This window comes from Nicotiana sylvestris, chromosome 5 (assembly GCF_000393655.2).
Source record: "Nicotiana sylvestris chromosome 5, ASM39365v2, whole genome shotgun sequence".
Taxonomy (NCBI): domain Eukaryota; kingdom Viridiplantae; phylum Streptophyta; class Magnoliopsida; order Solanales; family Solanaceae; genus Nicotiana; species Nicotiana sylvestris.
In genome coordinates, this window is record NC_091061.1 from 137,828,490 (window position 1) to 137,843,489 (window position 15,000).

Below are 15,000 nucleotides of genomic sequence, written 5' to 3' on the forward strand. Positions count from 1 at the left end.
TTGTCCGTGAGTTGTGAGACCTATGTAACCTACAACTCTAATACCAACTTGTCACGACCCGAAATTCCCACCCTCGGGAGTCGTGATGGTGCCTACTAATATGAGCTAGGCAAGCCAATCCTTAACAACTTACTTCATTAACAAATCACTTCTTTTAACGATTATCAGTGATAGCATGAAAACAGCGGAATTTAATGAATATACAGAAGACTTAAATTAAAGAAACTGAACAATAATACGGAAATCAACATATGCCTCTACCCAAGAACTGGTGTCACATTACTCACAAACTTCTAAGAGTACTAAATACATCTGTTTGAAAGAAAAATATAAACTGTTTATCTCGAATACATGAGATAACAGACTGAAATAAAGATAGAGGAGACGCCGGGCCTGCAGACACTTGCAAGGCTACCTTGGTGTCTCACTGGACTGAAAGCTGGATCCCACGCTACTGCTACTATCCAGAGCCTGGATTAGTGCAAAAGAGCATAAAGTGTAGTATCAGCACAACCGACCCCATGTGCTGGTAAGTGTCTGGCCTAACCCCGGCGAGGTACTGACGAGGCTAGGACCAGATTCCAAATAAACCTATGCAGTTATATACTATATGGCGGAAAAGTACACAGGTAATAAGCAATCAAAGCTGGGAAAAAGGGTAACATGCTTCGGGAGTAGCAGATAAAACAAAATATCAAAGAATAGTAAGGAAACTGCAATTTAACTTCTAACACGGATAAAGAGAAATAAGGCAACTTTCACTTTCAGTTTCATCTTGTTGCAGGCGTGCAACCCGATCCCATTTCTCATATCTTGTGGTAGGCATACCACCCGCTCCCATTTTAGTATATCTTGTGGTAGGCGTACCACCTGCTCCTATTCCAGTATATTTTGTGGTAGGCATACCACCCCCTCCCATTTCATCATATCTCATGGTAGGCATACCACTCGCTCCCATTTCATTATATCTCGTGGTAGGCCTACCACCCGCTCCCATTTCATTATATATCGCGATAGGTGTACCACCCGCTCCCATTTTATTATATCTTTTGGTAGGCGTACCACCCGCTCCCATTCTATTATATCTCGTGGTAGGCGTACCACCCGCACCCATTTCATTATATCTTGTGGTAGGCGTACCACCCGCTCCCTTTTACATTTCATTATACAATCACAAGAAATCCCGGCAAGGGAACATAAATAATATAATAACTTCCCTGCAAGAGAACACAACAATATTATAATTTTCCCGGCAACGGATAAAAATATTGAATTAGTCATCCCGGCAAGGGAGAATCAGCTATAACCAATCTCAACTCAACTTATACTCAGTTAAATTATTAAAAATGCTCAGTCATCGAAGATCATTAAGTAAAGCACCCAAGTGTCATTTAAGAACATAACAACTTTCAATTTAAGACTCACGATCATGCTTGACACCAACGTATAGATACTCGTCACCATGCCTATACATCGTACTCAACAAGAAGCAAGTAGCAAGTATGACTCAACTCCTAATCCCTCAAGCTAGGGTTAGACCAAACAGTTACCTCGATGCCTTGATCACCACTCAAGTCTCAACTATAGCTTTACCCCTTGATTCCACCACCAATCCGTTTGAATCTAGTCACAAGTTACTTAATTACATCAATAAGTGCTAAATAAATCAACCCCAATGCATGAAAATGAGTTTTCTAAAGGTTTACCCAAAAGTCAGAAATCATCTCCCGGGCCCACGTAGTCGAAAGCCGAGGTCCGCACCGAAACCCGATTACCCATTCCCCCACGAATACAAATTTATAATTTGTTTTGAAATCGGACCTCAAATTGAGGTCCAAATCCCCAATTTTAGAAAAACCTAGGTTCTACCCAAAACACCCAATTTCCCCCATGAAAATCTTTGATTTGAAGTTGAAATCATGTTAAAAGAGTGAAGAAAATGAATTAGAAATCACTTACCAACGTTTTGGAGAAGAAAGGTTGTTTGAAAAATCGCCACTTATGTTTTTAGGGTTTTTGAATTGTGAAAAATAGCTGAAATTCCCGTTTATTTATACCCCTCTAAGACCCCCAATGCGGACCACATCAAATGGACTGTGGCCGCACAGCCTCCACCACAGACCACATAAAGGCGACCGCGGTCGCGCTGACCCCTCCCTGAAGACCTGCAGTTGAGCACCCTATGCGGACCGCACAAAGGCGACTGCGGCTGCACAACTTCCACCGCAGACCGCACAAAGGCGACCGCGGCCGCGCTGGCCCCTCTGCGGTCGTACGCGATTTCTCGCGGACCGCATTAGAGGGTTCAGAGTGTGGCTTCCTGAACCTGCAACACCTGACTTTCTATGCCTAAGGCATCCTGAAACCTACTCGAAACTCACCCGAGCCCTCGAAACTCCAACCCAAGTATACACACAACCTCAAAAACATCCTACGGACATATTCGTGTAATCAAATTACCAAAATAATATCACGAGCATCGAATTAAACCTCGAGATCACTGAAATTTCTCAAAACTCTTTCAAATATCAAATTTCTCAATTAAGGTTTGTGTCGCGTCAAACGACGTCCGTTTTAACCAAATTTCATAGGAATGACTCAAGTCATATATAAGACCTTTACCGGGCGCCAGAACCAAAATACGGGCCCGATACCATTGCTTTCTAATCAGTTTTCATTTCAAATTTTATTAATCAATTTCTGAAAATAATTTCACTTAAAAATTCATTTGTCGGGCTTGGGACCTCGGAATTCGATTTCAAGCATATGCCTAAGTCCCATATTTTCCTACAGACCCTCCGGGACCGTTGAATCATGTATCTAGGTCCGTTTACCCAAAATATTGACCGAAGTCAAGATTATTCCTTTTAATATCAAAACTTAGCATTTGTTTTCATAGAGTTTCATATTTAAGCTTTTCGGCTACGCGCCCGTACTGCGCATGCAATTTGAGGTGACTCTAATGAGGTTTTCAAGGCCTCGGAGACACATAAATCAACTGAAAGCAAGTGATGACCCTTTGAGTCGTCACAGTGGAGTATGTGGCTAGGCGTTTGAATTGCCAACCGATTAAGTATGAACACCAGAGGCCAGGTGGCCTACTTCAGCATATGCCTATACCTGAGTGGAATTAGGAGCACACTACGATGGACTTCGTAGTTGGGTTGCCCCGGACCTTGCGGAAGTTGATGTAGTGTGGGTCATTGTTGATAGGTTGACCAAGTCGGCAAACTTTATTCCGATTGTGACTAATTATACTTCAGAGAGATTGGGTTAAATTTACATTTGGGAGATAGTATGGTTGCACGGTGTACCAATTTTCATCGTATCAGATAGAGGCCCTCAGTTCACTTCCCATTTCTGGAGAGCCATTCAGAGTGAGTTGGGGACCCGTGTGGAGCTCAACACAACATTTCATCCACAGATCGACGGGTAGTCGGAGCGGACAGTTCAGGTTTTAGAAGACATGCTTAGAGCATATGTGATTGACTTTGGAGGGTAGTGGGATCAGTTCTTTCCCTTGGTGGAGTTTTCTTGCAACAACATCTATTAGTCCAACATCTAGATGGCTCCATTTGAGGCTTTATATGGTCGGCGAAGTCGTTCTCCTATCGGGTGGTTTGAGCCTGGTGAGGCTAAGTTGTATGGTACAGACTTGGTGAATGCCTTAGAAAAGGTAAAGTTGATTCAGAAAAGGCTTCGCACAGCTCAGTCCAGACAGAAGAGTTATGCGATTCAGAAGGCGCGAGATGTATTATTCATGGTTAGCGAGAAGGTCCTCTTGAAAGTCTCGCCGATGAAGGGTATTATGAGATTCGGGAAGAAGGGCAAGTTGAGCCCAAGGTTTATTTGCCCATTTGAGGTGTTAAGGTGAGTTGGGGAGGTTGCTTACGAGCTTGCTATACCCCCCACCTTATCGGGAGTTCATCCAGTTTTCCATGTATCGATGCTGCAGAAGTATCACGCCGACTTGTAACGGCCCGACTGGTCGTATGCTTTCTAGAACCCCGTCCCCCCTAAATAAGACTTTCCATGATTGCTTTAACTAATTTACGACCTACGGGGATGGTTGGTTTGGTATTTTGAAGAGTTTGGTTTGAAGTAGGCACACTTGATTCCCTAAGATTTGCTTAAAAGGCTAAGTTTGACTTTGGTCAACATTTTTAGTAAACGGAGCCAGACTTCTGTTTTGACGGTCCCGGAGGGTCTGTAGGAAAATATGGGACCTAGGCGTATTCCCCGAATCAAATTTGGAGGTCCCTAGCCCGAGTAATGAATTTTTGTTAAAAATTGTTAAACTGAAATTCTAAGGATTTAAAGAAATTGAATAATGCTTGATCATGTTGGTATCGGGCCTGTATGTTGGTTCCGGAGCCCAGTACAGGTCCAATATGATGTTTAAGTCGTGTTTGTAAAATTTTATGAGAAATAGAATAGATTTGACGTGATTCGGGCATCCGGTTGTAAAAATAGGAATTTGAATGTTCTTAAGGATTGCATGCGTTTTGGTGTTGAATTCATAGTTTTAGATGTTATTTAGTTGATTTGATCGCTCGAACAAGTTTGTACAATGTTTATGTACTTGTGTGAGTGTTCGGAGTGGATCATCGAGGGCTTGGTTGAGTGTGGGCGTACGTTGGGGGTGAAAAACACTCTAGATTTTTGGTATTTCTGGGCACGGTTGAAGGTCTTACAAATGCGAGGAAACTGTTCATATTTGCGAACTCGCAAATGCTAGGTAAGCATCGCATTTTCAATGAAGCTTGGCTGGGGGCAGTGATCACATTTGCGACGTTGTCTTCGCATTTGCGAACCCAGCAGGGTCTGCAATTTTGACCCCTCTATCGCATTTGCGATCAAGGCAGAGGAAGGCCCAGTTCGCATTTGCAAACTTTTTGTCGCAATTGTGACTTCGCATTTGCGAGCCAAATGTCGCAAATGCAACATCGGAGGCTTGGTCACAATTTTTAAAAACGGGACTTAGGCCATTTATTTCATTTCACTTCTACACTTGGGCGATTTGGGAGCTTTCAAAGAGGGGATTTCAACCTAGCATTGTGATGTAAGTTATTTCTACTTAATGTGAGTTTAATACTTGGGATTTGCGTAGATTAACACACTAAAATTAGTGAAAATTATGGGATTTGAGTGAAAACCTAGGGTTTTGATAAAGGCAAGATTTAACAACAAAATTTGTTATGGAATGGAGTAAAATTATATATTCTTGATCCTTAGGCTATGGGTAAAGCCTTTCTTCAAATATTTTCGAAATTCGGGCACGTGGGCCAGGGGTCGAATTTTAGGAATCTTGTAATTTGGATTGGGGAATCACCCTAATGGTTGGGATATGAACGTTTAAGCCTATATTGATTAGTTTCTATGCTATTTGGATAATTTTGGAATGTGTGGCACCAAATTGAGGGTTTGGGCTTAAGCTTGGACCAGAAAGTAGGTCGTGAAGCGAGGTACGTCTCCTTTCTAACCTTGTAAGAGGGAATTGTCCCCATAGGTGAAATACTTGAATAATTTTCCACTAAATTGGGGGACTACGTACGCACTAGGTGACGAGAGTCTATACGTAGATACTATTATGTTAATTGTCTGAGTAGTTTAGGACTCGTATCATGCCATATTCTTGAATGTTTATATCCTTTCACACTAATGAGATCACTTAGGATATGTTAGAGATTTGGAAATTAACATATGTGAACATGTGCACTTGCTTGAACAATAGTATGAATTTATTTGAATATAAATGCACCTTTATGTACCTTCTTGATGATAATTGATATTTGTGGATCGGGCCGATTGCCTCGGTAGAAATAGATGCATCTATGGTTCGCGTCAATCGATCCTCTAGCAGTGCACAGTTTCTTTTCTGTTGGATCGGGCCGTACGATCTTGGCATAATGTGCGCATGATATTTATGTGAAATCTTATTCATGACGTACCTTGTTAAATGCCTTGAAATGTAAATGTCTAATTGCTATATTATCCAGGAAATGACCTACCACTTCTTGCTATAAATTGTTACTTGTTTTTGCTATACATGCTTAGCAAAACTCTTATTATATTAATTGACCCTAGTAAGTATCAAGTCGACCTCTCGTCTCTACTTCTTCGAGATTAGACAGGATACTTACTGGGTACATATTGTTTATGTACTCATACTACGTTTCTGTACTTAATTGTACAGCATCTGAGGCAGGTACATCTGGCTACCAGTCTGGTGCGCATTCTTGATCGTAGTCCGAGATTCCGGTGAGCTGCTCCCTTCCTATGCCGTTCAGCAGCATGATGGAGTCTCTCTTTACTTTTGGCTGTCTATTTTATTCCAGACAGTAGGATAGATTTATTCTTTTGTATATTCTACTAGATGCCCACATACTTGTGACACCAGGTCTTGGCACACACATTGGTAGACTATTCTTTTGGGATTGTATAATTATTTTTGTACGTTACTAATTATCACTTGTTTTAAATTCGAATTAAGAAATTGATATAACTATTTTAGTAAAATAAAAACTAGAACTTATTAATATTTCCCTGTTGGTTTGCCTAACAATGGTGTTGGGCGCCATCATGACCTATAATGGAATTGGGTCATTACAACATGGTATCAGAGCACTAGGTTCACGTAGGTCTCACAAGTCATGGGCAAACCTCATAGAGTTCTTGCGGATCAGTACGGAGACGTCTGTATTTATCTTCGAGAGGCTATAGGGTGTTAGAAAACTCCTTTTTATTCATTTTCTATCATGTAGTGGTTGGTATACTAAGTTTCCCTCTTCTATTCTCTCACAGATGGTGAGGACATGCACGACAAATGTTCCAAACTCGGGAGGAGCTGCTCCCCATTGCTAGAGGCCGAGGAAGAGTCTGGGGGAGGGCACTGGCCCGAGGGAGGGGATAAGGACATCTTAGAGCTATTCCAGTAGCCCCACCGGCAGATCCTATGGGAGATCATATCATTGAGGAGCAGGATAAGGTGCCCACAACTGAGCCTACCCCGACAGACTTTATGACAGCACCGAGTTTCCAAGAGGTCATGGGTGGTATGCTGCGGTTCATGGACACCATGACTCATGCTGGTTTATTTCTGGCAGATCAAGATATATCACAGGTAGGAGGGGGAGCGTAGTCCTCTACTGCACAAGCTCCTGGCCATGCAGTTGCAGAGTATCAAACTCCGGGTGCACTACCCGTGGATGGGGCCCAGTTAGTTGCTGCAGTGGTGCCCGAGCCCAGACCAGCTACGGATCGTGATCCGCAAAAGTTATTGGACAGATGGACCAGGTTACACCCTCCTGTCTTCAGGGGTGAGCGTCACGAGGATGCTCAGGATTTCATTGATAGGTGCAGGGACAGACTACACAACATGAGGATATTGGAGTCACATGGGGTAAACTTCACTACTTTGCAGCTGGAGGGCAGAGCCCGTAGATGGTGGAAGTCCTATGTTCTTGGCAGGCCAGCAGGTTCTCCTCCCATCATTTGGGGTCAGTTCATACAGTTGTTTTTGGACAAGTATATTCCACCCTCTGAGAGGGAAGAGCTGCAGTATCAGTTGTAGTAGCTTGAGCAGGGTCAGATGTCCGTGACCGACTATGGGGCGAGGTTTTCTGTGTTATCCCACCATGCATTGATGATACTTCCTACTGACGTAGAAAGGGTGCAGAGGTTTGTTGCAGATTTGCATTCTGGCATTAGGGCCAACATGGCCCGAGAGGTGGAGATGGGGACTTCTTATCAGCTAGTGGTAGAGATTGCTTGGAGGATCGAGGGCTACTGTCTAAGAGGTAGGGAGCAGATGCAGCATGACAAGAGGGATAGATTCTCCGGAGAGTGAAGAAGTGCCCCGGCTAGGGGTAGAGGTCAGTTGGGAAGGGGTCAGCCCAGTAGACCCCCATATTCAGCAGCACCACCTACTCGGGGTGCTCCAGCGCGCCCCTATTTTAGCACCATACCAGAGAGTTCTTATCGCCCGTCATCTATTCATGGTACCTCCAGTGGGTATTCAAGTCCCCAAGGTCCTTTTGGTTCCTATTTAAGTGCTATGCCGGAGAGTTCATACTGTCCACCGGCTATTCAGGCTTCTTCTAGTGGGTCTACAAGCCATCAGGCTTCTAGGAGGTACTGCCCCAGACTTCCGGGAAAGGCAATGTAGCAGGGTCAGCAGCCCATGATTGTAGCACCGATTGCCCAACCATCTAGAGGCGGGGGATAAAGTCGTAGAGGCCGCCCAAGAGGTGGAGGCCGGACAGGGAGCTACTGCTCAGTTAGGTAGAGGCTAGCCAGCCGGTGCTCCAGCCAGATTCTATGCCCTTCCAGCCAGACCAGATGCATTGGCCTCAGATGTCGTTATCACAAGTATTATTTCCGTCTGCGATAGAGATGCTTCGGTATTATTTGATCCAGGGTCTACCTATTCATATGTATACTCTCTGTTTGCTCATTTCCTAGTTATCCCTCCTAAGCCTTTCGACACTCATGTTTATGTGTCCAGTCTTGTGGGCGATTTTGTGGTTGTAGATTGGATCTATCGGTCTTGTGTGGTCACATACTGTCGTTTCGGGACTAGAGCATATCTCCTGTTACTTGATATGATCAACTTTGAGGTCATCCTGGGTATGGATTGGTTATCCCCATACCACGCCATCCTTGATTTCCATGCCAAGACTGTTACATTAGCGATGCCAAGGTTGCCAAGGTTAGAGTGGAAGGGTTCCACAATTGATACATCTAGTTGGGTTATCTCTTTCCTGAAAGCTCAGCATATGGTTGAGAAGGGGTGTTTGGCTTATCTGGTTTATGTTCAGGACACCACCGCAGAGCCTCCGACAATTGATTTAGTTCCAGTAGTTCGGGAGTTTGCCGATGTGTTTCCTTCTGATCTTCATAGGATGTGGATGTGCATTGATTACCGCCAGTTGAACAAGGCTACCATCAAGAACAAGTATCTGTTGCTGCACATTGATGATTTGTTCGACCAATCGTAGGGTGCTAAAGTGTTCTCTAAGATTGACTTGAGTTCAGGGTACCATCAGTTCAAGATTCGGGATTCGGGAGTTCCGAAGACTGGATTTCAAACCAGATATGGTCATTATGAGTTTTTGGTGATGTCTTTTGGCTTGACTAATTCCCCAACAACATTTATGGACCTGATGAATATGGTGTTCAGACCTTATATTTATTCCTTTGTCATCACCTTCATTGATGACATCTTGATATACTAACGTAGCCTGGGGGAGCACGAGCAACATTTGAGAGTAGTGCTTTAAACCTTGTGAGAGCAGCAACCATATGTTATGTTCTCCAAGTGTGAGTTTTGGCTCGAGTCAGTGGCATTCTTTGGGCATATTTTATCAAGATAGGGTATTAAGGTGGATCGCAAGAAGATTGAGGCAGTTCAGAGTTGGCCACGTCCTACTTCAGTGATCGAGATTACGAGTTTTCTGGGGTTAGCAGGTTATTACAGATGATTCATGCAGGGCTTATACCTGTTGATACATATATCAATGGTTTCTATATTTCTCAGAATTAATTCTTTTCTGTGTTGATAACTTTCAAGATTATCTTCATAGAATTCAATTTCTTTTTCTATAGTTAATAAAGCTTTATTACATAGTCTATTAACTCTAATTATGTATTTGCAGGTTTTAATATTGTGTTTAACACAATCTAGTTTTCTATTTATGTTACTAAGGTTTTTAAGAAGTTTCCATTTCTGGGTGTTATAGAATCTTATGTAATGAAAAGTGTTATGTTTCATTTATAAACAGATTTTATTAACTTGATATGTGATCATTAATCTGAATATAAATCTAATTCATATAGATCTAATATATCTATTTCTTGTGATACAATTAGTTCTGTAAATGCTTGTTCCATTACATATATTATTTCAAAAGTAACTAAAATATCATAAATTTTTCTTTTAACATCGTTATTAAGTCTGTTAAAGATATATAATATAAGTATTTTGTAGTCAATATTTTCTTCTAATAAATACGTGTGGTTGTTCATTCAGATTTACTATTTATCCTTATCATGTGTTTACTAAACATATTCCCTCTAACCTCTTTGTTTATCATAGAGTTTATCATATTTTAATAAGTTATACTGAACAATCTTTTCTGGTCACTACCATGTTTTTCATGCTTCAATCATTTACCCTAACAGCGCCTCAACTCTGTGTACTCCCCTAAACGGCTTCCTTGCCTACTGGTTTCCACTTTAGGATGGCATAGTCTGGGCTTAACTACTCTCAGCATTATTAGACAGGCAAACTTTCTCAAGATGTTCTTTATAACAGTACTATAACATGATAAACAATTATGATATTCAAGAGATTATAAGGAATATAAGAGTTTAGTTAAACATGATTATGAATAAACTTACCTGGTTTTGTAACTCGTTTGAATGCTCCATAGCTTTCAAAAGTTTGTATATAATCAGATATTTTTTTTTTTGGATGTGGATGTCCCTTTTTCCTCGGATTTACATTCTATATATAGAAAATTTAAACGACTCCTACTGTTTACAAACGACCTTTACTGTTCATGAATATGACTCTTACTATTTACTTTATGACTTTTTTACATGACTCTTACTATTCATGAACGACCTTTACTGTTCACGAACGTGACTCTTACTATTTACTTTACGACTTTTTTACATACGTGACTCCCTTTTTACATTTTTCAATAGCTTTCTTCTTCTTTTGTCTTCTTGTCGATACCTTTATTCTAGTTGGACTTCTGGTACTTGGTTATCTTCTCCGTTGCATTTCGAACATATGTGGTCTGGGTATTTGTGTCCCACTAGTTTGTAGTATCTTGTTAATAACTTATTAGAAATAAATTCCTTCTTCAAGGCTCTTGTAGTTGGCTGTGCTTCTAGTTTTAGCAATGATAAAATCCATTTTTGGACTTCATCCATATCTCCTTGTCGTAGTTCTTTTGAATTGGCATATATCATTAACTGGTCTCTGGAATAATAGCTCCAGATAGCATTTCCTTGTAGATAATTGTTAGCTAGTTCTTGAATAATAGTTGCTATACCAATTATTCTTTTGTTGGCATAGAAACTTGGTATCTCCATTTTCTGTATCTCCGGTTGTTGCTCTATTTCTTCCGGTATTATCATATCTCGTGTTAGTCCTATCTTTATCACCTGTAAAATGGGTTTTATTTCATCATATAGTATTTCAGCTGGTGCTGTATAGAATTTGATGAAGAATAGGTCGCCTTTTGTAATTCTTTTGAAGGTGACAAATGCTTTGTATAGCTATGGAATTCCAATTATTTCTTCTCCTTCGTGGGTATATACAGTGCTAAGTAGTCCGTAGTTGTAACATGTCTTTACTAGGTTGGCTTTTGTTTTTGGTTGGGCTATTAGCCTATTATATCCCTGTAGTTTTTGGGTTACATAATCCTGTGTTTGATCTGTAGTAGTAGTTGATCTGGGGTTTAGGTTCAGAAATGTCTGAATTTTATATATATTCTCAATATATGTTTGAGTAATATGGTTATATACCTTTTTGTTGTGGTGTAGGCTATTAGCATAGGTTGTAGTTTGTGGGGTTATAACTATTGCTTCTTTTGGCTTTTTTGATGTAAATGGCTTATCAAATACGTTGTTTAGATTTACATTGGTATGTAGCTTCTTATTCACCTGTTTGCTTGTGCCTGCAGCTGTAGGTAAACAAACTTTGTCATGGGTTTTTTGGAGTTTCCCAACGTCTCCTTCTAATTCTAGAATTTTTAAGTCTTCCGATCGACTTAGCTCCGCATTTTTATAGTCATGCTACTGACTTTCTAGCTGTTGTAATCTTTTGCCCATACTATCCATCTGTAATGATAGGGTAGTAAGGGTTGCAAATATATCTTTCGATTCTTGGTTCTCATCAGTTTGAGTACTTTTGTCTTGATAAGTAATCTGCAATAACATTCTTGTCAGTTCGTATTACTTCAATTGTAAATGTAAAATTTTGTATATTCAATACAAGTCTTCTTATTTCCTTTGTAGTTACTGAATCTTGTACTTTCCGTGTTATCCACCATTTTACTTGTGTATTATCTGTTCTTACAATAAACTTGTTATAAACAATATATGGCTCAAATGCTAACAAACATTTATATAATCCAAATAGTTCTTTCCTATTTATCTCCCATTTAATTTGTGGTTCCGTGTATGATCCTGAATAATATCTACAATGGTGTTCAATATTTTTATTATCATATTTATATTTTAGAACTCCTCCATAGCTGTGATCACTAGAATCAGTTTCTACAATATATGTGAACTGTTTCTTTTCATCTGGGAAATATAGTTTTGGTAATTTTTTACACATATTTTTTATCTTCTGTATATGTATTTTATCTTTTTCGTCAAAATGATATTCTATGTCCTTTTTTAATTTTTTCTGTAATGGTTTTAAGTTTTCTGCTAATTTAGGAATATATTCTCTTACTTGGTTAACCAATCCTAAAAATGATTGTAACTTCTTTTTTGTATCAAGTGTTTCATTCAAGTTAATTATTTTTTGTACTACATGGGTTTGCATTTTTATTCCGTTTTTATCTATTTGTATACCTAAAAATTCTATTTGATTTTTCATTACTTCTGCTTTCTTTTTACTTAAACTTATTCCTGATATTTCTACAATGTGTATGAATTTTTCTAGTAGTTTTATATGTTCGTTCTCTGTTCTAGAATATAACAGTATATCATCTATATATATTATACAATTTTCTAATTGGTTAAAGTAGTTATCCATAAAATGTTGATATCTACCTGGTGCATTTTTATATCCAAACGGTAATACGTTCCATTCATAAAATCCTTGTGGTATTGTGAATGTTGTTAACTTTTTAGATTCATCTTCTAGTTTTAAATGGTAAAATCCTGATTTACAGTCAAATTTACTGAAATAGTTATATCCTTGTATTTGTCTGATTTTTAGTATTTTATTTGGTATCAGATTATATGTTTTTGTTTTTGCATTTAATTTTCTATAATCTATAACCATACGGCTTTTTCCTCGTTTTTGCTCACTATGCTTATTTACTATAAATGCCGGGCTAGTATGTTTACTATTACTTTCTTGTATGTACTTATTGTCTAATAATTCCTTTATATGCATTTTAAATTCTGTTAAATCATTAAAATTGTATTTTAAAGGTTTTTGTGTTATTATGCTATTTTCATCTATTAGTTCAATCTTTATTTTTGTTTTATGTTTTTCCCATCCTTGGAGTGGATTATCATTATATAGTAATTCTAATTTATCTTGTAGTAGTTTTATTTTATTTATTGAGAAAATGATTATTTCTATATTATGGTTGCTTTGTATTACATTTTCTAATTTTTGGGTAATCTTTTCACTTCCTTTAATCCAGGGTGTTGTTTTTCTTACTTTATTATTTACTCTTTTTGCTCCTAATTTTTGTTTACACGGGGTAGTAAACCACCAATGTATTTTTGTTATAATATGTGGGTATAATTTATCTAAAAATGGCATTCCTAATAATATATCTTTATTTGTGAATACATAACTATATATTTCTTCTATGGTTAATATTTTATCCCATATTTGTATTTTTATATTTCTTGCTTTGTATGTTATCATACTTCCCTCATTATTGAATCTTGTTACTACTATGGGGTTTTTTAGCTTTTCCCATTTACTTTCTGGTAAACAATTATGTCTACGCATGTTAGCTTCTGCTCCTGTATCCATCATAGGTGTATAATATCTATTATAGTATCCTTCTACTATTATCTTGGCAAGTATGTATATCTTTGGCATTATATCAAAGTTCTTTTTATTATTATTTTCTTATTTTCATAACTTATTGTTAATTGTCTATCTTCTAATTTATATGGTTTGACTTTTTCTAACCATTTTATTCCTAGTGTAATGTTTTTATCTCCTTGATATATTTTAAAATTTATTAATATTGGTATTCCTCCAATAATTAATTCCTTTTCAGTTGTTTCTTCGTTTTTTCTTAATGCTTTTGGCAATTCTGAATTTTGCTGTTCTATTGTTACTATCTCTTGTTCTGGTATTAATTCTCTTATAACATAATTCTCTTCCTGCCCTGTATTTATTAATATTAAATATTTTCTTTGGTCCATTATTCTCGTTATATAATAATGATGTGGGTTTATTTCTTCTATTTTTTGTTCTATTAATTTTTGTGGAGTTATGTAATCTATTCTTCTTGATGTACTTCTTGATGTACTTATTCTTGATGACGTTTCTGGTATTTTATTATTTGTTCGTTTTGACGTGCTTAATCTTTCTTTTACTATTTCTAAATCTTCTTCTATATCCATTTCCTTATAACTATAATCATTGTTGTCTATAACTGATACTATTCTTTCGAATGGATTTTCTATTTTTATTTTATTTATTTTATTTTTAGCTGTTATCTTATGTTTTGTTGTTAAGACATATAGATTTTTACATCTTGCTGTGAATATTTTACTTCCTGGTGCTAATTCTATTCCAGACATTTTCCAGTATAATACTAATGATTTATCTATATTTTTATCATCTACTGCTACTGAATAGTTAGCACTTACTATAAATTTAAATTTTTGGTATATTAAGTTACCTCTTACAGCACTTATTATACTCTTTTCTATAGGTTGTACAATCCTATCATCTGCCAAGTATATTTCTATAGGGGTATCTATTCCTTCCCTAAAACATGCTTTTATTAGGATCTCCGTTCCTCCTAAGTGTACATATTTTATTGGATTTTTTGCTTTTATATCTTGTATTTCTTTATTTAGTAGTCTTTTATTTAAAATTGGTATTTGTGCTTTACCTTTGATGTATTTACAATCTATTATATGTTCTCTTTGGCTTACTACATAGTATTCTTCTTTTTGTCTTTTAAACCAATTCTTTATTGTTGGTACTTCTAATATTTTGTCTATACTTAGATCCAATTCTTTTCCTTTTATTTGTTCAAATATATTAGC